This window comes from Protopterus annectens, chromosome 8.part0 (assembly GCF_019279795.1).
Source record: "Protopterus annectens isolate FY-2018-M chromosome 8.part0, PAN1.0, whole genome shotgun sequence".
Taxonomy (NCBI): domain Eukaryota; kingdom Metazoa; phylum Chordata; order Ceratodontiformes; family Protopteridae; genus Protopterus; species Protopterus annectens.
In genome coordinates, this window is record NC_056741.1 from 730,435,179 (window position 1) to 730,461,091 (window position 25,913).

Sequence of the window (25,913 nt, forward strand, 5' to 3'; positions counted from 1 at the left end):
CAGGGAGTCAAGAGGGCTCATCCGGAATAGGATAGCCATTCTTTTGTTGAAAAAGTAATCAATGTGTGGGTTTTCTGTTCGGGGAATTCGTGGTGTAAAACAGATATAGGAGCGAAATTTAGAAGTCCTTTTTTTTTTTTTTTCCTCCAGAACAGTCTTCTTTGTTTGTGTAGTGTTGAGGTAGTAAGATGCAATATGTCCTGGTTTGAACATCCTATAACAGTATATATAGTCTGACCGGTAATGCAAAGTTGAGGTTTTAGAACTTGTTTTTTAACCGCTATGGTTTACTGAAAATTGAAATTGTAGGGGGCTTTCTTATTCTACTCTAAGATGGTATGTTCTAAAGAACAAGAATGCGCTTCTGTTTGTAGCTCTCTTGAGTTTTAAAGTTAGTTCTACGATTTCTGACGCTCATAAGATAAGAGGTGTGGTTTATGATATCTTTTTCCAAAGCTGAGAAGGATTTTCAGTAATTTAAAATAAGTCTTTTCTTGTGAAAACTTTTGTGTAAACGTAATATTTATATTTTAGTTGCAGAACTTCCGTGTTCATGTTTATTTTATGGCTGATAAAAGGGGTGGCTGGTGCATATCTGTTAATGTGACTTTTGTAACTGTCGTCTTATTAAACTGGTCGGTAAAGTGTGCGTTGCTTGAAGCAAGGGGGGGGGGGGGCAACTGTGCTAAGTCATCTACCCTGGATGCTATTTACTTTGTTTTATCTTTGAGAGTGAAGCTATTATACTGGGTGGCACTTGAGAATATCTTTCGGGCGTTTTTAAGTGGTGACAGGCTTCTGCATAAAGTATGGTTTGCGTGTTTAGTCCGTGGACTAGCTTATTGTCGGTTATGTTAACGGTCATTTGTTGTAGTAGATGTTGAGCTGTTGGGTGTATATGCATGCAGACACCCTTTGTGTATGTGTTGTCTAATTACTGGTAGGCTACTTTACACACCTCTCAATTGTCTAGATTTTTACTGAATGTCCAGGTTATTGCATCATTATTTTTCGCCTGTTCCGCATAAGTGTGTGGTTTCGTAGCAAATCACTGAGGCTTTAAGTCGCGAAGGACATGCCTGTAGAATTCAGAATTAAATTTTCTCTGATAAAGTTGTACTGGCCTTTCTTTAAGTTTATTTATAAAAGCAATATTTAAAATCTGCCCCTATTTTTATGCGAGTGTATGAATACATACAGATCTATATCTAGTCTTTCTGTATGTACAGCTGGTGTATGTTCATATAAATAATGTAGACAGGCTCATTTTGGGTGGAGTCCAAACACTGGATCTGTTTGGTAAGACTAGACAATTTGACTTGTAAATTTTTCATTTACCAACAGCCTTTATCAGACTAAACCGGAGTTGCTGAGTGAGGGGAGGGGTTACCTGCTTAAGTATGCCTATTTGTTAGACCATCTGTTTCCCTTTTGGTAAGGACTGAAATCATCTTAACAATTGGAGAATATCTTTCTTTACTTGAAGGTACGAAAAAGCTGGTTTCTCCTCTAATGTTGGAGCAATGTAAGATTGTAGTATTCTGAAGCTTTCATTTCTTTGTTCCAAAATCGTTATGTATTGTGGGTTCGCAGTGTGACTAAAGTTCAGTTGAGTACATATAACTTTCTATCTTAAGTGCACAATTTATACCGGGATATAACTTATGAAGAGAGATTTAGATGATGTGTAAAATTGTTTGTTTTTATATGCTTTAGTCCAAGAAATTATTTTCATTTAGATGCGTCAAGCTGAGGGTTTTGTAATTTTTTGAAGTTGTAAATGCCCCTCTGTGAGGGCCAAAGATTTGGATGCTGCAATTTGTTGTCATCTAGTTAAGAGAAATGCAGAGTGCTAGTTTTTCAGTGCAGACAAGAAATCTGTGTTCTGTTGTATTTAATGCAATGTATGTGTGAGATAAGTAATGGGCAATGTTTCTGTGACTGGACATGGTAGTTTAATGGTTCAACTTGCATCCACTATTGCTGTGGTAGTTATTTCTTTTTGTGTAATGTAATATGCTTTTATTATTTTACTGTGGTATGGTACATTGTTTGAATCACTTGCATGTAGATGGTTTGGATGTTTTACAGGGCTTTCTGCAAAGTGTTGTATGTTTTGATGTTTTACATTAAGTGAGTTGTGAACTATTTTTGGTTCATAATTTCCATGTCCCCTTATCCTTGACACTGCATTAACATTTATAATTTTCCTTAGCAGACCTAATAGATGAACTATAGCATTGTGCATACTGACTTTGGTTTCGCATTGTGACCTGAATCATTGACCATTTAATGCCGCTTGTTCCAAGACCATAAATTTCAGTGACATCTTTGGGCAAACCAAGGAGTGTTTAAAAAAAGCGTTTGTTTCTTTCCCTTTTTGGACATCATACAAGTGCTCATATACACTCTTAAATCCAAGAGGTGGTGACTGGGAAACCAGTCTGGAGTACGAAGAATTGCAGTGGCAATTGAGGCTGAATGCTTCCAGACCACCAGGGTTAAATGACACACTTAGCATTAGTAGTGTGTTGAAATTAAGAGGAGCTAGGCTCTGACATCATGCATCCAAGGGATTTAGAATGGTGAAAACACCAAGTTATTTTGCCCATATGCTACTGAAATGTTCAATAAGTCACCATCTACAATTAACCTACCATTTGTGAAGTCACAGCACTTTTAGTTTTTTAGGGTTAGGTAGGTTTGAGGCCAGTAATATGCATCTGATACAAATATTTTGATCATTTTGACAGTGATATATTCGTGTTTACAAGTACTTTTTGTCCAAAAAGAAAGCACAATGTTAGCTTAGAAATAGAGTAGTCGCACCTTCGGTCCCCTCTAAATTAAATTTAGTTTTATTCTTTATTATTCATACACATTAATTCTATAATACAGGATATTTCAATATATGGTCATTTATTATGATATATTTTAATATAAGTATATTTATGCGTATTTTAATATTATAGAATTTATTTATATACATGGGTAGATAGTCGTACATCTACGTACTTTGTATAAATAGTAACAAAATAATAATTTTTACATCACAAATTATGAAGAACACTATATAGTATTTATAGAGATATTGGCTTTATGGTAAACAATTTAATATGTTGTTGAATGTAATACCTTTTAAGTTGATATGGTATTTTTTTAGTAAAAATAATGAACACATTTACCAATAAGTGAAACTATAACGTTTTACGTTTAACAATAGGTAACACAATATTTCTCATAAAATATTGTTCCCACTATGTGTACATTTTATATTACTGAGTTTAGACTATATATTTGTTAGGACATTAACATAACATCAACTTGGTACATAAAGAATAAAAATGTGTTTACATATTTTTTTAGAAATTTAAAAAAAGTAAACAGTACAAGGTTTCCTTTAAAATTTCAACAGGTTGAAGAAAAGAAATGTTACAAGTAGTTCAAAAAAATCTTTGACTTGACTTGGTTTTAACTTGCTAATTTGCTAATTACAGTCAATAAGCACCAATTAAATTTTATTGAAAGCACTATTTATATGAAGTTTTGGTTGAATTTAAACATCTTGAAAAAGCCTGACAGTGTTTCAGGCGAAAGCGCTTGATTTAATTTATGTTCGTGGTGGTTTTTTGTACTTAAGAAGTTTGAAGAAATCCGAGGAAGTATTTTGGATTATTTGATCTCCACCCTTCTACCGGTGGCTCTTTTTGGCTTTTTGGGACTTAGTGTGTTTTTTACGTGTGCAGTTATGACTATAGAGTCACACTAGGTATCAGGCATGGTGTTTGGCCTTAAGGGCTGTTATTGGTTGACACTGATTTATTGAAGTATGTGTTGCATGTGTTTTGTTTTGAGGTGGTGGATATTTGGATGTCTGCTTTGGGAGCCTCTGTTTTGGTAAGTTTTTTTTATTAGAGCCTCCGAGTATGTCTGTGTTGTGTTTTGGTTTGCAGTTGTGGTAGGTCTATGTGGGACTGGGTTTGGTGTGTGCGTGGTTACCATCTCCTCCTGTCTGGTCATGCCAGCCCTGAGTCGAGAGAGTTCAGCCTCCAGTTTGGCTAGATAGTTGCATCTCTCACATGTATTTTGTGTTTGTTGGGAGGAGGAGAGGGTTGTCTGTGTACATGAGACAATTGTAGCATTGTCTCAAGATACCCAGATTAACCAGCTGAACTGGAGAGGACGCCAGTAATCTACCACTCGACATGCTAGAACAGTATAAGGGAGTGCTGTGCCTTTAAGGGAAGTGGATATTCATACGGGGTGGTAGGTGGATGTAGCACTTGCTTAGTATGAGAGTGCTTACTTAGTAGAGAAGTTTTGAGAACAAGTGCTAGGCTTATAATATAGCGCATAGTCTGATTAAACTAAGAGTAGAGCTTCCTTAAGGGAAAATTTGAAGAGCAGACTTGGCGGAGCCAGAAGTTTAACCTTGTTTAAACAGCTAAAGCCATGCAAACGCAGATTTTAAACGGGGAACTACAAAAGAGCTAGAAATGGTCCAAAACCAATTACTACAGCTCATGTGCTGAGATCACTTCCTACAGGGACAGGTAGGCTGCTCAAGGCTCCCCACTCCCACTGGTGGGCAAAGAAACTTCCTTCTATCCAAGTAAGGTAATGGACAACAGGAACTACACCACAGCCCAGAATACAGCAATGCCTGTAAACTGGTCTAAACTAGTCGAGGAGAGGCGGAAAACAAGGATTTTTTTTTTTTTTGTTTTATAGAAACACACAGAAAATGCAGAAACAGTGATAAATCAGTTACACAGGCTAGCACACTTTAGTGGGCAGCCTCGACAGTTAAATTAAACAAACTTTCGATCAAATTCGACTAAAGTAACTAAGTGCAGATTTTAAAATAATGCAGCAAACCGCTAAACAGTAAGCTTGTTAAGGGTAAGCTAGAGAAGCTATTCCAAGCAAAAAAAAACAGCCTGTCCAAATTCACTCTTTACTAGAACTTATAGGACGCTATGGATCTATGTTTCAGTCATTGCATTTAATTTAGATTTTTTTCAAGGAATTTAAGTTGGCAGTTAGTCTCTGGGCCAGTCCTTTTTTTTTTTTTTTTTTTTTTTCCCCTCTCACTCCTGAGTGGTGGTTGGGGCAGCAAGTTTTGACACCAGAGTTGTGCCTGTAGCAGTAAACTGAATTATCTTGGAAAAACTGTAGACTTGCAGACAATCTCGTAACTGTTCAGATTTTCACAATGTCCATATGTTTGATCTGTTTCTCATGAAATTTGTCTTCCGTTTGATTTGTAGTTGCTGAACAATTTACATTTGTTTCTGACATGTTTTGCATTACTAATTGAAAACAATCTTAATATAAGCGTATATGAGCAGTCTGCAATTTTTAGGCCTTTGTCACCCCTCCCCCCCCACTAAACCTTATTTATGTCTTTGTTGAGAGGCATGCTTATGGAGGTGCTTGACACCTGGTCTAAATCTGTCATGAACTCATGTTATCGCTATATAAAATAGAATACTATGTGGCAGTCTGTACTTACAAATCAAGGACTGGAAGGATTACAGTACTTTGCTTTGTGAAAAAAAAAATTTGAACTATAAGCTCAAGCTAGAGAAAAAGTTTGTCAAACTAGATTAGTGGTGACTTCATTCTAATTGGCAAATCCAAAACTGATTCATTTACCCCCCTGTGGTAGCTACAGTAAATACAATTTAAATCATCCCTTTGGGACTAGCTACCAGTGGTTTTAAGTGAGGGAACTAGGTCTGTAATTTGGAATGGGGCTAGGTATTAAGAATCTGGGAAGGTTGATCTGTTATCCGAGTAGTGTCTGTTCAATGAGGGTGTATGATATATTGTCAATAGGAAGCAAATTTTGATTGCTTCAAGTGAGACTCGAGAGTTTGCATCCCTATGTAGAATGGAGTCTAATGATGCATTTTGGCATCTAAAAGAAGATGCTTAAAGCCATGTCATTAAAGCCTTAATTTCAGATTGGGGGGGGGGTATTCATTCTGGTGATACCAGACAATTGGAAATCTTGTAGGAAAGGGAGTTCTGAGCTTTGCAGATAGTTAACATCTTTGAAGACGAGAAGTCACTAGAGGTAGTCTTCCTTGTGTGGTGAGATTTCCCCAGCGATAAAGGGATACAAAATGAGTTTAAGTACGTTTGCGTGGATTGTGTGCTTCAACTTCAACATTATGTTGAGTGGAAGATAAAAGGGCTAGCCGTTTTGGTCAAATAGACTTTTGGGATTCATTATTGTAACTTGCTAAACAAGACTGTGTGTGTCTATGGAAGAAGGGTGATTATGACCTTTTTTTACTAGGCTGGAAGTTGGGTTAGTAAAGCTTGTAATTTGTATAGTTTTTTGAGGGTCACTGGGACAGATTAGATGCTGCTTTCATGTTACTGGTTATGGCAGCAGTTTAGGCTTTTGTCTTTGGTGTGTTCTGTGGCATTTAAGAGCAGTAGTGATGTATAACAGCAACTTGTAAAAATGTATAAACATGATACTGATTAAGCAAAAAAAGGAATCTGCACAGCTTTTGAGTTCTGGTATCTAAGACACCTTGATTCAGCTCGCACAAGATCTGATTTTTGATTTGCTGACGTTTCTGTATACCATCACTGCATTCATAGAGTCAAATGCCTCTGTTTTTTCTAGATTGTCGTTTTTTAGCAAAAGCTTTGTAAACTTAAGTACAGCCCAAAAAATGTTGGCTCACAGTACCATGTTAGCAACTGAAAAAAACTGTCCATAGAATTCAGTTGGGCACCTTCATGCATGCACTGCTTTGAACCCGTTAAGTCTATTGAGACAACAGATGTTTTGTCTGTGTCAATGTAAATGAAGTTGTACTCGTTTTTTCCCTGGTGATGTCGGAACATGGAAAATGCAACACTTAAAATTTAAATATGAAGGGAATGACCAAAATGTTTCCTGGTTTGGGGGTTGCTGTTCGTGAGTTTATACATTGCTTGCTGTAGTGTAAAGGTAGGTTTTGAAACCTCAGCAAATTGCTTACTCTCTTTGTACCCCCCTGTGTGCTAAGATCATTTCTTTGCTAGGCACTAAAAGCTAATGGGGTACTTTTCTGTCAAGCCCCACCACATCACGCTAGTCTGTTTTGTAGCCTGAGTTAGCATCCACACCTCTGTACCTTTTCTGCCTGTGCTCAGTTTGGAGCACACACAGTTCTTTCTCTCCTTCCATCTCCTCCTGCCTTCTTTATAAATGCGGAAGCTTGCTGTCTGTTCTGCATAACCAGTGTGTGTGTCTTTCGGCTTTTCCCGGTTAGGGGTCGCCACAGCGGAACTCCGGTCCGCTAATGATGAGTATTAGAGGTTTACATGCCCTGCCCGGGCCTACCTAACGCACAACCTTCAACGAACACGCGCCATCACCGCGTAAGATACCGTCCACGAAAGACGCTTTAAACGAACGAAACGGCCAGCGTCTAACTGTGGCGACAAAGCGTACCGCACAGCCCTGAAAGGTTTATTTTAACACACACAGTTACTAAACTGTCAGTTCAGTGAACGTGCATACATAAACACTGGAAAAGTAGAAGCAAGTCAGTTTTTAATTTTCTGCTCCTTTTAATCACCGTTTCTTTAAACACATCTACAATAATGGAGACCCATTCAATGTACACACCTGTTTGCGTATGAGGCCTAGTTATCACTTCAGTGGCAATCATACGCAGCCAATGATGGCCATCAACTGTCCCTATATTTGCTTCACAGAGCCAGTGACTGGCATCAACTTTTCCTAAGTTTCCTTCAGGAACGGTATATTCCAATGCCGATAACACGGTACATACCGAAATAAATTACACCTGTTCTGTTCTGTCTTCATTACAGCAGTGAAGGAAAAGCATAAACGTCTCGCATCCTACTCAACCTGTACTTGAGCGTTGCCTGACAGAATGTGACATATGCATCGCACTTAACTACCACCCTGTTTTATACCTGCTATGTGGCCATGTTACTACCTGCATTATAATGGTCACAACAGTTGCCGCTTACGTTGGAGCGCAGCAACTCTGCAACATGGGTCTTTTTGGAATCCTAAAGAGGAACTGCTTCGCCAGAGACTACTTTTCACATCATGAAATATAATGGTCAACACCACAACCTTTACCAGTTACTTTTTAGGAAGATGTACCATCATGGGACCGTCACTACTTATAGCTACGGCTACAGACACAGCAGCACAAACTGGTAGGGGTTTAATGGAAAAGTACCACAAATAGTAAGGTCAGTAAATGGCAACAGAACTGCATTTCAAATCTTCTGTTTTTTATGGAATTACAGCCACCAAAATTAAAAACCAACTTGCCTTCCTTAATCCTACCGTAAGGATGTCTCCTGTTGTCTGTCTGCTAGCCCTTGGTAATTACTTTACTGGCTTTCAGAGCTAGCGCAACACTACTGATATTGTGAAGCTTGGTACCTTACTGTGGGGCATCAAGTTTTCACAGATGGTGTTTTAATTCCTTTTTTGTTTGTTCATTACCATGTTTGTAACAAGGCTTGAAATTCATTTAGGAAATACCTAAATTTCGATCATTCAGGCTTTGAAAGGGGAAAGACTGGATTCTGTCAAAGTGGGACATCTACTTTTGGTTTCACGTTTTGACTTCAAATGACTTCAGTTGCGTAGTAATCAATGGATCATGTTTCGATGTAGAACATGGGAAACACAGGAACATGAAAATGACGAGGATGAAGTGATGCCTGCTTGTAGGTTTAAGCAACATCTTTCATTAGCTTCAACTCATGATGTCTGAAGGTGAAGAATAGCTAAAGCCTCAGTCTGGCTGGACTGCGGAATTTTGAGTGTTTTTATACTGGGAGTTTCTTTGGTGTATTTTGAAGAAAATTCTGTCAAGCTTCTGATCCTTTGCTCTTCAAGACGCTGTTTTATTTTCAGTGTTTAAGAACACTGTGCCTATCAAGCATAACATGCAACTCATTTCTATAAACTTCACTTTGCAAGTGCACATTGTTCCATAAATTTTAGTGTTTCTCATCGATGGACAGCATTGCAATTATACTAGCTGTAATTACCAAGCCCTCCAGCATTGCACTAGATGGGGGTGGGCAGTGCAAACACTTGTGTAATCTGAATCTCATTTTACCTTCCTGTTGCCTCTCAGGAGTATAATTCAGAGAGAGCCACATTTTTTTTTTTTTTTTTTTTTTTTTTTGTGGCTCAGTCTAGCACTGTCTAAGTGACTTTAGCATCACTCTGTAGGCCCTCATATCCCAGTCTCCTCTGGCCTAGTCCAGCTCACCTAAGCAAGACTACAGATACCTCTGCACTGTCCCCACTACCTCCTGGCACCCATAACTCCTTCTTTTTTTTTTTTTTTTTTTTTTTTTTTTTAAATACCAAAAACCTTGCATGCCTTCAGTATTCCCTACTAAAAAGAAGTTTACAGTAAATGCAAGACCAAGTTTTTTTTGCTGCTTTTAAACTGTCTTTGGTTTTGTGCTTCTTCAGGGGAAGCAAGCTTGTTTCACCTTTTTCTTGAACGTTCCTTTCCAGTAATGTTTGAAAAGATCCACTTAAATGCAGAACTGAACTCTGTGCTCTGCTTGGGAATCCTGTATTAGCTTTGTTTTATACAGTTCCTCTAAGCTTGCAATTCAACATATTTGCTTTTTTATGCCTGCGACAGTCAAAGTAACATCACTTCCATCAACAGTTAAAACAAATTCATATCCATTCCATGAACCTCATGCTTAGCCCCACAGTAACTAGTCACACTAGCCCTAATTGTTTCTGATCTTTACATGGTTAGATATGTGGCCATTTTTTATTGTTACAGCATCTAGGTTTCCTCCTTTGCCTGCCCCTACCTTGATAGGTAGGGGCAGGCAAAGGAGAAAATCTGGATGCTACCTTGACGTGTAGTCTGTTGTGACCAGTCAACACTACACAGTTAAGACTGGCTCTAGTACTGCATCATGGTAGTCCTGTTCCTGGCTTACACCAAACTGCAAAGCTGTAGGCATTGGCATTGATAGCATATGTCGGGTGACAGACAAACGTGGCACATTTTATTGAAAGTGGTGGTGCAGCTCTTGGCTGACCTAGAACTGCATTGGATATTTTTGTCATTTGATTATCCACTGACGAAACGAAAGGAAAATCAGGGCATAGTACACTGCAGTCTTATTTTTCTGTCTGCATGGGTTTTTACCATGTGCTGCCATTTTCTTCCATGTCCCAGAGATTTGCTGTAGGTAATTTTGCTAGCCTTTGTATGGCCCTTGGGTGAATGCGCTGTATGTGGGAGTGTTGTCTAGGGCAAGTTTCTTTGCTTTGTACTCCTTGAGAGCCAGGTTAGGTGCCAGCCTCCATGTGACCCTAAATTGGATTTTTTTTGGTGGTTGGAGAAAAGGAAGGAACTGGTAATTTAATAGCATAAGTGTAAGCTATGTAAAGTAGTTCAGCATGACCACTATGAAAGGGACTCTAATGCTCCAACTCAAATGAGGGTTTCTTTGGGAAGAACAGTTTTCCCTGAGGAAACCCTAATTTGGGTGCAAGTTTGACAGTAAATTTACATCTGTTGTAAGTCTTCATTCCTTACTGTTAGGACCTGGGTTCGGTCCTTGGAACCGGCATGGCCGGTACCAAGCTTGCGCCAGCCAAAAACTCTCAGCTAAGACCTATCCACAGTTCTCCTCCATCTCTTCAGATCTCGTTTGCCACGTTCCTTTTCAGGTGTGCCAAGCCTTCACTCAAGCTAAGTGTAGCTTTTTTTGTGCTTCTCTCTAGTTTGTGTTTTTTAGTCAGTTTTCTCCTCTAAAGTTGTCTTGTCTCTCTTCTGTTTCCTGACTAAACCCTACCCACTACCTTGGTAGCTCTTTTGTACCATTGTTGGTACTACTCCCTTTTCCCTGCCTAGTAGGCCCTTCTCTTACATTTTTTGGTATTTCTTGGTACCATTGTTGGTACTCCTTTCCTGAACCTGTAAAACAAAAAAAAAAAATAAAAATCTTTCGCTGTCTTGTTTTTGGTAGATATAGTTATTGTGCGATTTAGTAAATGCGTTATGTTGGATAAGGCCAAGCTTGGGTTCAAGCAGTGAAAGTGTGGGCATAAACTGCCCAACTCTGACAGTCATGCCCAGTGTGTTTTACTGTTTGGACGTTTACCACCTTAATGTTTCTTGTGACATTTTTAAAAACTGTACTCATGAACTACCACAAATGGCAGTCTAATGCCAAATGTGTAATAAAAGACCTTGGGACCCAGGTAGACAGTAGTCTCTCCTAATCGCATCACATTTGCCACACTAGTCAGGAAATCCTATGTGGCACACCTCATCACAAAAGGTTTCTCTTCCAGGCAAAGAGGTCATTGTTCCCCTCTACTTGGCATTTAGACCCGTTATATAGAGTACAACGCCCTTTTTGGAATGTACCTCAAGACATCTGCAGCAGCTGGAAAGGCCATAGAAGTACCTCACAGATGCCCTACACTGGCCGTCTCAACTCCAGCTTTACTCTGTAGCATATCGCCTACTCCAAGGAGATCTCTGCTTAACATGTTAAACCCAGAGCTGTTGGATATGCTACACCTTAAGAAATCCCAATCCCTCAGAGCTACACACTCTAGGAACCTAAACCTGGTCACCACAACAAACAGGACATGCTGGAGGGATAGATTCCTGTCCCAGAGACTTTCTATACTCTAACAAGCTACCCATCTATGTCAAGCAAAGTTCCTCATTAGCACTCTTCAAGAAAAATAGAGTGGATGGGAAATGCACCCTGGGGATCACTTCTGTGGCTCTGCTCGACAGGGGCACAGGAAATTAACTTTCTTGGGTGGTGTAAGCCAGGGAACCTTGTTGGCTAGGCTTACTTAGGTCCTTGGGCCGATAGGTTCATAGGTAGGTACTAGGATATTTGTTCTAGATTCGGCAACCGAATGTTGGCTGAACTAAAGTCTTTCAGCTTTTCACGGTTAGGGGTTGCTACAGTGGAACTCCAGTCCGCTCATGATTGAACTCAAGAACAAGTTTATTTTAAGGGATATGTTGACATCACCTTTTGCAGAGGCTCTTTCTGGGACTGAGGTCTCTCCACCTCCTAAGCATAAGGAGAAAGGGAGTCTATTGGTTCCGGCGTTCCCGTCCTCTGAACAGAGTAGGCTTCTACCATGCCTTCAGCGCAAACGGCTTCGGCACCAGGGTCCCTGTCTTCTCCCTCAGTGCCGTCCTTGATTCTGACCTTCCCCGCCCACAGTGCTGATGTCTTGCATGGCTCCTCTGGTAATGAAGGTCTAGCACCTTCACAGAACTAGGTATTCTCCCTCTTATGACCCCTTTTTTGGGGAAAAATTTAATTTCTTGAGAGACCAGACTCTCCATCGGTAGTGTCCTTCAGATCCACCAGGAGTCTTTCGAAACAAGACGTAGTGAGGGTTGTGGACCAGCTTCTGGCAGAGGATTAACCACCCTGACCAGGCCTTCCTCCCTCTTGGCGCGGAAGCCCTCAAGGTGTATTCTCTGTCTGTCGTCCTCTGTTCTGGGCCTGATTTCCAGGTGATGGAGAGGGTTCTTGTTCTCCAACAGGCTTGCAGTTGATATCATTGCCATTGGAACCAGAACCCTCTAGCATGCAGCTGTCCCACCCTCCTCCTTTGGGACCTCGAGCACAGGAGCCACAAGACCTGCCCTTCTCAAGAGTCCTCCTTGGAAGACTTCACTGGGGAGCCACCCTGGAAGAAATTTTGCAAGAGGGAGCATCTGAAGAGATCGCTTGCGATGAGGGAGAAGGGTCCCCACCATTTGGAGGTGTTCTCAGGATCCTCACCATTTGGAGGTGTTCTCAGGATCCTCAAGCAGAGGGAGACTGGAAGCCCTCCAACCCTTCTTCGGATGTGTTCTTGCCAGCTTTCTGTGCTTGACCATCTAATTCCTGGGTGACCGCACCTGTGGATGAGCTTGTTAAACTTATTGTGCAGTATGCCTGGAAGGCCCCGGACAACATAGAACCTGTCCCCCGGAGGCCAGGTAAAATTTTGTTCACTCCTAAAGACCAACCCAACTGGTCCAAACAGCTGGTAATGAATTCCATGGTTGTGGGGGTGGCCACCAAGAGGAAACTGGCAGAAGATAGTTCCACTGTTCATCCCCCGAACAGGGAGTCTTGGGCTATGGACAGAAGCGGACCTATGATTCAGTGACCTTGGCCATTCGTTCGCTGAATTACCTGGCACACTACTCGCCTCCAAAGAGACCTAACTTCAGAAATGTCTGCCTCTTTGGCTGAGATACTGCCTGAGGAGGTGCATGATGCTGTTGCCTCTCAGCTAGCTACCTTGGAATCCATCTCTTTAACTCCTCGATGCGCTTGATTTCTCACTACAAGATGGCATGCTTGGATGCATTGTGTGACTTTGCGGACCCTTTTAAAATTTCCTTTGTCAACGTGCCTGACGAGTCTTCCCTTTTTGGTCCTAAAGTAAGAGACACCATCACGTAGTGAGAATGATGGAAAGGCCTTGTCTGCTGTGGGCATATGTTTTTTTTTTTTTCACACCCCACCCCCAGAGATCCTACTCCAGGAATCGGAGGGGAGTATAATTGTGGTTCAAGAATTCCCAAGGATCTTTTTGTGACACTTGTGATGAGCAATCCCCCTGGAGGAGGGGGCAACCCATCCGGAAGATGCCCCATTTTGGAGCAAGGGGGATCCACACAACCAGGGAGCTAGAGATTCCTTCTCTGGCTGACCCTTCCAGGGTTCCTGATCAGAGGCCCGATTGCTTTCCTCGGGAAGCAGTCTGGGGTGGGGGGTTGTCATTTTTTCTCTGCACGTACAGGCCTGGCAACTTATAACTACGTGGGTGCAGAAAATATTCAGAGGTCATCGTATCCCATTCAACCTTTCCTCCCAGACCCATAAAACAAATCCCTGATCCACCTGGTCAGAGGGAGGCTGCAGCCTTAGAAATCGAAAAGCTGTTGGTCATCCAACCAGACCAAAGAGGATCCGGGTTTTACTCTAGGATCACTTTAGTGCCAAAAAGACACTTACAGTGGCTCCTTTTCATCACAATGGTCTATCTTATCCCGCCCACTCGACCATATGATACGACTTGCAAACCTTTTCACGAACAAAATGACCGTTCTGTCTTCCCCGGCCTAGGGCCATGGTGACCATGGGTAATTCCCTGTTAGGGTGGGGGGCATTTCCAGGGAAAGACTGTCAGACACCTGGTCCCCCATGGATACCAATTTGCACATAAATGTCCTGGAATTGAAGGCAGCTCTTAGCATTGCAAGCGTTCCACACGTCCCTTCCTTCTGGGACCATTGCAATTCAGTTAGACATGTCAGTTGTCTGGTACATCAACAAACAAGACGGAACCAAGTCTTACCCCCCTGTGTTGGGAAGCCATGAGAATTTGGAATTGGGTGATGGGTTTCCAACTGCTTTCTCATAGCAATGCACATTCTCGGGAGTTCCAATCTTATTGCAGACAGTCTGAGCAGGAACATTTTGATGCCTCACGAGTGGTCCCTCAATCCGGTAATAGCGGCTCAAATTTTCTGCTGCTGGGGCAGGCCTTGCTGTGACCTGTTTGCCTCACCCCTAAACAACAAATGCAGACGCTACTTTGCCCGAGGGATGCTCTGATGCACGATTGCCCCCCCCCCTTTCCCGGTCTACTGTACGCATTTCCCCTCATCCTGAAATTCTACGGAATGTTCAAAGGTTGAGAAGCAAAGTGATCCTCCTTGCCCCTTATTGGCCTCGTAAAGTCTGGTTCCTGTGGCCTCATCTGATTCACAGCCCGTGTATCCTGGATCAATCCCAAAGACTGTCCTCTGGGACAATTCACCCCAATCGCCACATTCTCAAGCTTGCAGCTTGTTTTCTCCACTCCCGATTGCCAGGCTATCTGATATTTCATCCCCTGTTCACGAGATCCTAATGGCTTTGCACAAACCTTCCACCAGAAAAATTGTATTCCAGTAAATGGACTAGGTTCTCTAGATGGGCCAAAGAACATAACATGGACCCCTTTTCCATGCCTATTCAGAAGATTCTTCAATACCTTACTATCCTGTTGCATGCATGAGCTTCAGCATCAACAATTAGTGCATTTAGCAGCTATTGCAAACTTTCACAATGGAATTGACAGTTCATGTGTTTTATGTCACATTGACTGACTGTGCAAAACCTTAAAGGAGTATTGCATATTAAACCTCCTGTCAAGCCTCCTATAGAGCCATGGGACTTTGGTGCTTCAGTCGTTAAGTCCTCCCTTCGAGCCTTCTAATTCCTGTGATATCAATTTTTGTCTTTGGGAAAACTCTCCTAGTAGCTCTCGGCGAGAAGAGTATCAGAGTTGCAGGCCTCGAGTGTCGAGACCATACTTTGATTTTTTTTTTTTTTTTTTTTTTTTTTTTTCCATAGGGAAAGTTTCTCTGTGTACTGATCCTCTCCTTGCCCAAGGTCATTTCTGTTCCGTCCACTCTATATTGACCTACCGGTTTTCTTTTCCCACCATTCAAATAGAGGGGAATACTTTCTGCGTACCCTCTGTTCGTAGGCAACTTAGTTTCTACTTGGACAGAACTAAATCTTTCAGGAAAACTGATATTGTAGCCTTTGCAGGACCCAGAATGGGTAAGCCTGTTTCTAAAATGATTATCTTCTGGGCTCAGAAATGCCAGTACTTTCATCTGCCATCTAAATGGTGTCCTTGCCTGACAAAATAAAGGCTCATGCTCTACAAGATTCAATGGCCTTTCATTCCAGAGCCTCTATGGATGATGTCTGCGCAGCAGCCCCTTGGGCAAGACCTCATACCTTTTTATCACTTATTACAAATTGGATTTGGCCTCCAGGGGGCTAGCATCTTTTGGTTCTATGGTGCTCTGGAATGTCCTTCCTTAGGGCCACCCAGGACTCAAGTAGCTGGGGACTTGGTCCTATCTGAAATTGTAAGTCTTCATTCCATTCCTGATAAAGAAGTTATGGCTTACCATAACATTCCATCTGTGTTGTAGATATTCATTCATTCCCACCCTCCTTCCCCCTGCTTGGACTCCTGGTGGACTTGATCTCCTTATTGGTTAAGGTATCTGCTCCGACAGAGCCTCCTACTATGACTCAGGGTTTTTATACTAATAAGGGTGGGCAAAAACTATCTGAATAAACAGAGGGCCACTGTGGATAGGTCTTGGCTGAGTTTTAGCTGGCGCAAGCTTGATATTAGTAATGAATGAAGATCTACAACACAGATGGGAACGTTCTGGTAGGACGTAACTTTTCATGTTGGTAGTGTTTAGACATTTTTTGTTTTGTACAAATTTATCTTTGCAAAAGTTACTCCAGTTTATTTCTTGTTTTGTATGAAATAGTGAATATAGTCTCTGTCCTGTGTTTGGCTAATTATCTTTGGTCTTGTTGTGCACTGGCTGATGTGCATTGCTAGTCATAACTAGTTGCAACTGCCAGGGTTTGGTTTGAGGTTTCATGTTAATCCTCTTGAATATCCATCAGTTTTGAGCATTTCTCTCCAAACCTCCTCCAAAATGTTTCAAACCTTTAGATGTGTGGAAGAAGCAGGAAGTCTCTCTCTTGCAGAAGCTTTAATTCTAAACCTAGAGGAATCCAGTAGCCTTTGAGAAAATCTGTAGAGTCCCAGATGGCTGTGTGGTTTGTCTCCCTTTATAATATTCCAGCTCAGTGGGCCTGATTGTTCTGTAGGATTGTTTTGGGTCATCAGCATTCTTGTGTCATATGTATTGCTGTTTTGGCTAGATTGTGCCCTGTGTTTGAGTTTTTCACACTTTAATGGTTCTATGTGAATTGAGTTTTTCCATTTGCATGCCTATTTTGAAATGTTAGCAGTTTTTTAGCATTGAAGACCCATGGAAACCTTTTAAGTGCTTTGGTTTCCTGTGCAATGAAAAGATGTGATGGGCATATTTTTATCTGTGCATGTGGCTTGTGTGATGAGGAAGAAAGACCTAGCAATCTACTTCTATCCCCTTTACTTGCCTGGGAAACTTACTGGCAGTGGCTGTTCATGTGTATTGTAGGGTCTGATGAATTTGTGTAAGGATGGAAGTTTTGATTTGTTTAATAATTCTGAGGCTTTTAAGAGTCCATCATGTGGTGACGGTTAAGAATGCTGCTTCCTCTTCACTATTCCTTGAAATTGTGAAGCTCTGAAAAGTCCTTTTACTGCAAACCCATTTACTGTCCATTTTCTGCTGAACTGAAGTGGACTTTTTGGGGGGAGGGGGGGGTCTTGCTCCTATTTAAATTATCTCCCTTTGGGGTGTCAAACTGCTTGCTTTTTACCAATAACTCAACTTTGCTTTGAACCTGTGAATACATTTGTCAGTCATAAATTACTGCTGCAGTAGCCTTGGCTGTATGTGTTCTGCCACAGATATAACAGCTACCCGGTCCTGTTCTGCTGCCCCCCCCCCCCAAAAAAAAAAAGAAAGAAAAGAAGCGCATCTTAACTGGTGTATCTAGAACTCCTGTGTGAATGCTTTTTTGAAGCCCAGGCTGCAGTTATTTCTTGCCACTGGTGAGGATAGTCCTACTGGGCTGCGACTTGGCAGCCTTCCTCCCTTCCATGCCTAGGCAGCAATGTCCTGTCTTGGGAATCCCTTTCACACTACTTGGCTAAAAAAAAAAGTGGGGGTGTCAATAGTTGCTTTTAATGCATCTGACTGTTACTTTTTGCTGTGACCATTTCACTGTATTTGGGACAACTACATTGTGGAGTTGTGTGCTGATTTTGTGGAATGGTGTACTGCAGGAGTTTTTCTTGTGTAGTCTTGGGCTCTCAGTGCTACAGTCACTGGTGGACTCTCTGCTGCAGTTTGTTCCTTGGAGCACTCTCCATCGGATCTTTTCTGGTGGAGGAGAATTTAATTTAGATGGCTACCAAGATGTTGAGTTGTAGTCATCAGAATCTACAAAACTTGTGGTTCTTGGTTTAAAAAAAAAAGTAATGATTCTCTAACAAGAAAGCTTTAAAAAGTGGCAGGAAGGGCCAAATAGTTAGGTACCTTCAGGAAAAAGGGACAGTCTGCTACTTCAGAGTGACTGTTGCAACATTTCTCCCCTTCTCTCTGCCACTACAAATCTCTCCCAGAGCTTTATTTTCTATCTTAATCTTTGGCATCAGATTGCCTCTGACAAGTGGGTTCTAAAAAAACTACTTCAGGAGTAGTGTAAACTGCATTGTGAAGACCTAATTTTTGGGGGAATCTACCAGGTCTGTTTTCTCCGGTTATTAAATTGGTTGCTTTTAGTGGTGGTCATGGAGCCAGCCCCCCCACCCCACCCCCTCCCGATCAGTTGGGGAAAAGGTTTTGCTGCATGTGTAGTGCCAAAGAACAGTCTAAATACCATTTCTTATTAGATACTTTTTCATCTTTGACTTTTTTAGTTATTTCCACTGCAGTTATTACAGTGTAGTCTTGGTCAGTTGAATGTGCAGGAAAAGTATTAAGATGTGCTAAAAGGAAGTAGAATAAGAACTTGAAAAGGCTAGCTAATGTTAATAGCTGCATTGTTACCACACTTTTTTTTTTTTTATTCTAGTTTTTCATATTCTTGGATAACAAGTGCTTGTTTTCGCAGCTGCATTGTGTTTCAATTCTCAGTTTCAAAAATTCAGTAAGTAGTTTTGAGAAAAAGGCTGCATTCGTGGCATTGGGGGTGGGGGGTATTTTGTTACATACATGGGGACCCGGTTTGAATTATCCATAAAGATGAAGGTTTTAATTCTTCAGACTCCTCACCAGTTTAAGAAAGGTAGATTCTTCAGGGCCTGAAGAGGCTTTTAAGCCAGGTGCTCATTACAAACCTGTGGTGCCAAGTAGTCCATGCACACTCTTAATGTTCACATTGATCACTGCTACAATAGCCTTGGTTATATGCCAACAACAGAGGATTGTGCACTGAGTGTGCATTGGCAGCTCCAGTAGCATCTTAACAGAACCAATTGCTGTAGATGGCTAGCTACGAAAGTGTTGTTGCACCTTCTATGCACCCAAACTGTTGCCTTAGCCAACTAAAGCTTGGACTACTGCAGCAGTGATCATTCATTCAAGTTCACCTTGCACCACTGTACTTTCTCCCTTCTTATGGATTGGCCAGGGGCTTTTACCACAAGCTTCATCACAAACTGGACCTTCTCACCCAGGATTCAACATTTTATTGCACCCCAGTTTCAAACATCAGCTAACTGCCTGGATGATTGTTATTCCTTTTAGGTACTCTCTTCCAGAGGGAATACAAGAGGTACTAAAGGAACAAGAAAACTTTAGTCTATTGGCAAACAAAAATATTTTCTACTTGGTGCCTTGCCAAATAACCAGGGCGCGCTCAAATTGTGTACAGTTGATTTTCCAAAAAATATTTGAATGTTACTAGCCTTTGATCTTTCACACTGCTTGTTTGGGAAGTCTTTTGACAGTTTTTAGTACATCCTAGTCATGGATCTTCAACTTCCGTGGTTTTGGAAAAACAGTTTTCTGGAAGTAATTTCACTTCTGAGACTGTAACAAACAGGTTGCTCCTTTTGGAGATGTCTCCCAGATTTGGGGGTGGTGCATCATCTGGGAAGGACAGTCCAGGGCACTTGGTCCCTTTACAAGGCCCATCTGCATATAAATGTTGTAGAGATGAGAGCAATGCTTCTAGTGTTGCAAGCCTTTCAAGACTGACTCTCCCCCTGGGAACAGTAGCAGTCCAGCCAGACATGTTGGTAGTTTGGTACATCAACAAACAAGGAGGAACCAACTCTTACCCCCTTTGTTGGGAAGCCCTCCATTTCGCAGTGGGGGTGATGTCTTCCTGCCACTTTGTGATAGCAGTGCACATTCCAGGGAAATGGGGTCATAGTGGACAAGCTGAGCAGTGCAATTTTGATGCCTCATGAGTAGTCTCAAATTCTGGAAAGAACTTTCCAGAAATGGGGCCAGCCTTGCTGTGACCTCTCTCTGCTTCTCTATATAAAAAAAAAAAATGCAGCAGCTACTTTGCTCTAACCCCCCCCCCTTTGGAGACCCTGAAAGATGCACTTGTTCACAGTTATGCTTTATCTCCCAACACCCCATATTCCCAAATTGTTACATAAATTAAGCGTGTTTGGAGAAAAATCATCCTCATTGTCCCTCACTTGCCCTGGCAGATTTGGTTGAGTCCTGTGGCATCTTCTAGAAGAACCATAAATGCTGGCCCTAGTTCAGATCTCCTTTCGCATCTGCAGAAAATGGTTCATCTGGATTGACAGAATCTCGAATCATGTCTGTTCAGTTCCAATAATAGCCAGGCATCCTGTACTTTCATCCTCAACTAGACATATTTTACTCATAAAAATTTCAACGTAAACTTTTTATAGAAACAAATGGGAAATTGTTTGTGGGGGTTTCAGAGAATTATTACTTAATATGTAATAATAATAATACATATTACTGCTCCCCTTCATTTTATTTTGTATTTTTTGGTGATGCTCTTAAATGAAGGTGCTGCAGCAACTGTAGGGGTTCCGTTGGCTATTTCCAATTTTCATTTAGGAGAGAAGGCTCTCCAATTATGCCACACAAGCTTTGTAATACCTTTTTTAAAAAGAACCTTGATAAGAGTCCATCTTCTCCTTGGGATCTATAATTTTGTACCTTCTCATATTCGTTCCCCGTTTGAGCCTTCAGTGAATTGTGATCTGAAATTTTTGTCATGAAAACCATTTTTCTGCTGGCTATAACTTCAGCAAGGGGAGTATCTGAGTTGTAGGATTTGTCTGCTAATCCTCATTTGAGTCATAAGGACAGTTTTTCTTCGTACTAATCCTTTCTATAGTAGTATGATATTGACCTAAAGTATTGTTTTTTTCATAAATTTCCAAAATAAGTGTTGCATTTTATTGGATGCTCACAGATAGTTTTCCATTTTCACAAGAACTATATATTTTAGAAACTTAGAGCAATTTGTTTCTTTTTCAAACAAGAAAAGGTTTACCAGTGTCAAAGGTTCTTTCGGCTTTTCCCGGTTAGGGGTTGCCACAGCGGAGATCTGGCCGCTAATGATTGGCAGATTTTTTTATGGTGCTGAGGTGCCAGCCTGGCGCCCAACCTTCAACGAAGGCACGCCCATTCACGCATGTCTTTCGAACACCACTCTACCGCGGGGAGGACATGCAGACTCCACACAGAAGGCACTCCAGCTGAGAAGCTAACAGGAGAACCTCTTGCTGTAAGGCGACAACGCTACCACTGCATCACTATGGCTTTCACCAGTGTCCAAGGTTACCTTATCTAAATGGCTTTCTGATAGCATTACCTTTAAACGGCTATGTAAACCTGTTTATTCTAAACTAATTCTAAACCCACACATAAGGCTGCTGTTGCCTTACTACAGGATACGTACCCAAAGAATGGCGTACGGCAACTGGTCCCACTCCACAAAGGCGGTGCTTCTACGGACCCTGGAAATTACCGCCCCATAAGCTTGACGAGCCTTGTCTGCAAAGCTATGGAGAGGATCATAATGGAACTCATAAATAAAGACATTGGGGACCTACAGACACTGGATCCTACCCAATTTGGCTTTGTCAAGGGCAGATCCTGCCTCTTGAACTTGGTCGACTTTTTCAAAACAGTCACTAAGGCCATTGATGAGGGTAAGGCAGTTCACACAGCCTACCTTGACCTAGCAAAAGCGTTCGACACAATACCCCACTCGGGCATCATTAAAAAGCTCACCAGCTTAGATGTAAACCCATATGTCACAAGATGGGTTGCAAACTGGCTCAAGGACAGAACACACAGGGTTAGAGTTGCTGGTGCCATGTCAGACTCTAAGCCGGTCATGAGCAGTGTCCCACAGGGCTCAGTCCTGGGCCCCCTCTTGTTCGGCATTTATTTTTCTGAAGTGCAGGCAAACATAGGGGGGTTGTGGCTGACAAAATTTGCAGACTACTGCAAACTGGGCACCATAATCGACACTCCATCAGACACAGACATCCTCCAGAAAGGTCTCCTAGAAATGGATAACTGGTGCCAGAGCCATGGCCTTAAGCTAAATGCCAAAAAATGTATAGTCATACCCTTTGGGAAAAACAAGGTAACCCCTAATTACCACAACTTCATCCATGTTTAATGGATTACCACCTATCAGGGACCTGGGGACCCAAGTTGACAGTAACCTCTCTTTTGACACTCGCATTGCCAAAGTGGTTAGGAAGACCTTCTACATTGCCCACCTGATCATTAAGGGATTCACATCCAGATTAGGAGAGGTCATTGTACCCCTGTACTCTTCACTTATCAGACCAATGATTGAGTACAACGCCCCATTCGGAATGTACCTTACCCGACACCTGCAGCAGTTGGAAAGACCCCAAAAGTTCCTCACCAAAAGGATAAAGGGGCTCAAACATATGTCATACGATGCCCGACTGAAGAAACTCCAGCTCTATTCAGTCGCATACTGTCTGCTCAGAGGTGATCTGTGCCTGACATACAAGGCCATGTCCAACCCGGAATTAATGGACATGCTCCACCTCAAAAAATCAAAATCCACCAGAACCACGATAGCAAAAGTCTTAAACCTCAACACGGATATAAATAGGACGTGCTGGAGGGACAGATTCATCACCCAGAGACTCCCTACACTATGGAACAGAATCCCAGTCCATGTGAGGCAGAGCCCCTCACTGACTCTGTTCAAGAGAAATCTTGACGAGTGGATGGGAGAATGTTATGTACCTGCTGTAATGTTCAATGTGTTATCCATGTCTGCCTTTATTCTCACAACCCTCCCACCAACCCCCATCCTAGTCTCCTATGAGAACAGTTTTTTCCATGAACTCACTGGCTTCAGAACATGGGTTACAATAACATGGTTTTTATCATTTTTGTTTACGTGTAATGTTTATGGTTTTCTTTGGCAAACAAGATATGAAGTAATGGAGGTGCATTCTGGGAAGGGAGGGGTGCCTGAGAGCTTGGTTGAAGCCAGGAGATTTTGTAGAAGGCCAAGGTGGATCTGAGGGATCTGATCCAACCTATACGTGAGAATAAAGGCAGAGATGGAAATCACTCAAGGAACGTTCCAAGTGCATAACCCCCCCCCCCATTTCTTCTTCCTCTACCCTCTAGAGGGTGTGTGTTTTAATAAAAGAACTTTCTTTTATTTTCCCATGTCTGAAACTGGCAGGTTTTAAGAAATGCACTCCTGTGGGCCCAAGATTCCTAACTCTGATCGGAAATTGCTTCTTTCTCCCTTCCTTCTGGAGATACTGAGGAGTGTGCCTTGACCCCAATCTACCACTCCCCTCTCGGGTCTTCCCGGAGCATTTCAGAAGCTGAAGTGGATAGGATAATAGTTCCTGAGAACTCATATTTAGGTGGGCATTATCCTGTCTGATCCATGAGCCTCCCCTCTACATCCCATATTGATCTTTCTCCAATCCAGCTGGTGATTTTTGGGTCCTTTGGATTAAAGAAACGGAAGTGCTAACATTGCATCTGAAGATGGGTAGGTCTGCTTCCCTTGTTTCCTGGCTTTTGTTTTGGAGCTGGATGAGTCTGAGCCGAAGCATCTGTGCTGGGTTGGAGGAGGGGCTGCCTTCCACTCTTGAGGCTGTAAGCTGTTCCTCCCCTTTGGAGCTGTGACGTTGGGACAGATTGGATCAGACTTCCTCTCTGAGCAGGGTTGGAGAGTGATGGCATCTGGAGCTTCAGTTCTATTGTGACCAACTTCGGTTTCACTATTCCTTTTACTTTTGAGGTCATAGAGAGGGTCTTCTCCATTCCAGAGATTCTACTACTCTTGCTCTCAGGATCCTACAGCCTTACCTCCTTTGGGTCTGAGCTCTGATACTCGGGCCTATCGACACAGGGTCAGCCAGCTTCATCAAATATTTAGTCATCCTCTAATACTTTCCTCTCCTTCAGATGCCTCTCCAGACCATCACATTAGAGACTCCCCATAAGAAAACATGCAAGAGTAAAGACTAGCTGCTCTCAGGAGTCTCACTGAAGATGGACTCCAGTGAAGGAGAGGTCACTCAGATCTCCACCAGAAGACATCTGTTTTGGAGACCTCTTAGAAATTCTCAAGCAAAAATGTGGATGGTCCTGCAGTACCCCTTCCCTGGAGGAATCTAGAAGCTTTTGGGTCCAGCCGTGTCTGTCGTGGGTGATTCCTGTTGCAAATGAGCTCCTAGATCTAATCTGACTATGGACGAAACTGGGTACTGTAGAACCCATTCCCTATTGTCCTGAAGTGGTGTGTTTTTTTTTTTTGTGTGGTGTTTGTAATCCCCCACACACACACACACACACACACACACACACACACACACACACACACACACACACGCCACACTGGAGCAAGGGAGTTCTATTGATGCTATAGTTATGGAGAAAGCCACAAAGGACTTGTAGAGCAACACACTGAGTGCCGGGGTAGGACTAAAGTTCTCTTCACAACTGGCCAGTCTTTTGTCCCCCTCTAATGCGTCCATAAGGCTAATTTCCCATGCTGCTGAGGATACCTCCCAGGTGACTCATTCAGGGAACATGCCTGGATGCTGATGTGACATTGTGGAGCCTTTCAAGTCTTCATCTTTGCTCCATTTCATGGATAGTTTGTTTGGCCCTATTGTTAAGGAAACACTTTCCTGGAGTGAGCAGTATGGAAAGACCTTTCTGCTATAGGGATAAACTTTACTCCTCCAGTGATCCTTTTTCCAGAAGTCAGGGGTATGTGGATGTTGTTAGTGCGTTTCACTGTTGCAGTCCTCACATTTGGGTTATCTGCTTGCAGTAGCCCTCAGTCGGCCTGATGATCAAACTCTTGGGTCCTGTGTCTGTTGCTGTCTCATCTTCCATGACGTCAGGTAGTCAGGGGTATAAAGCATGCAGCTAACACCATTACATCATTCTTTATTGCCGTGCGGTGCCTGAAGCAGAAGCAATTAGCATGTGTCGACTCCTGAAATTTTCGTTTTCAAGTTTCAGAACCTTCAAGTCTTCAACTAAGTGAAGTACCCCGTTGGGTAACTTTTTCTTGCTCTAAAACGATGTCAGTAAATGTCCATAATTGTATTCTTGTGGAAAGCAAATGCCTCAAAGATTTTCATTCGTACTGTATTCATTGCCTAGGCCCTGACCACTCACTGTCTGTGCCTTTATTTAAACAACTAATGGGTCGTTGTCTGTATATTTAGGCTTCTAAATGTTTTGGTGCTCTGTTCAATTACCTAGATATGGCTTCAGTAAGCCACCCGACTACCAACATTCTGAAAAAACACAAAGACTGCAAAAGTCCAAAGCTTCAGACTACGCTTCTCCTAAGCTAGTCGCCAGTTTGCTGGTACTCACTGAGGTGCTTTCACAGCCCCTGATACCCGCTACTTCAGATTTGCAGGCCACTACTGACCGAACATTTGGAGTTCGGTATGCCGCGAGATGCTTCAACTGTGGAACCTGCATATGTCTCTACCTTGGATGGGTCCGGAGCTGCTGTGCAGGCACCAGCTTTTAAGGGTGTAGTCAGGCCTACTGACTTGCTTATTAAACTGATGCCATCTTCAAGGCCTAAAACTCTATCCATGCCTACAAAACAGACACCCAGACCGCATGGTCAGGCTTGTATGCCTAAACAAGAATGGCTGAAGACCTTATTACTTTAATCAGGGGAAGCCAACCTTCCCCCTCTAAGAGACTTAGGACTGAGTTTGCCTATGATTCTTCTGATCAGTATTCTGAAATTTGTTTCCTCTGACCAGGATTTACCCTTATCTCCCTATGAGGATTCTGATGCAGTAGACTCTCTTCCCTCTCCTTCCCCTCCAGAGGATTTCACTTTTGGTGAAACCTTGCATACTCTTGTAGCATTTTCACTGGGAAAGC

The 25,913-nt window shown here is 42.2% G+C and overlaps 1 protein-coding gene across 1 annotated transcript in view; it reads left to right on the plus strand.

The window, feature by feature from the left end:
• LOC122809003 (ras-related protein Rab-7a-like) overlaps positions 1-25,913 on the plus strand; it is a 626,015-nt gene that overhangs the window by 592 nt on the left and 599,510 nt on the right. The gene's annotated exons all lie outside the window — the stretch shown is intronic.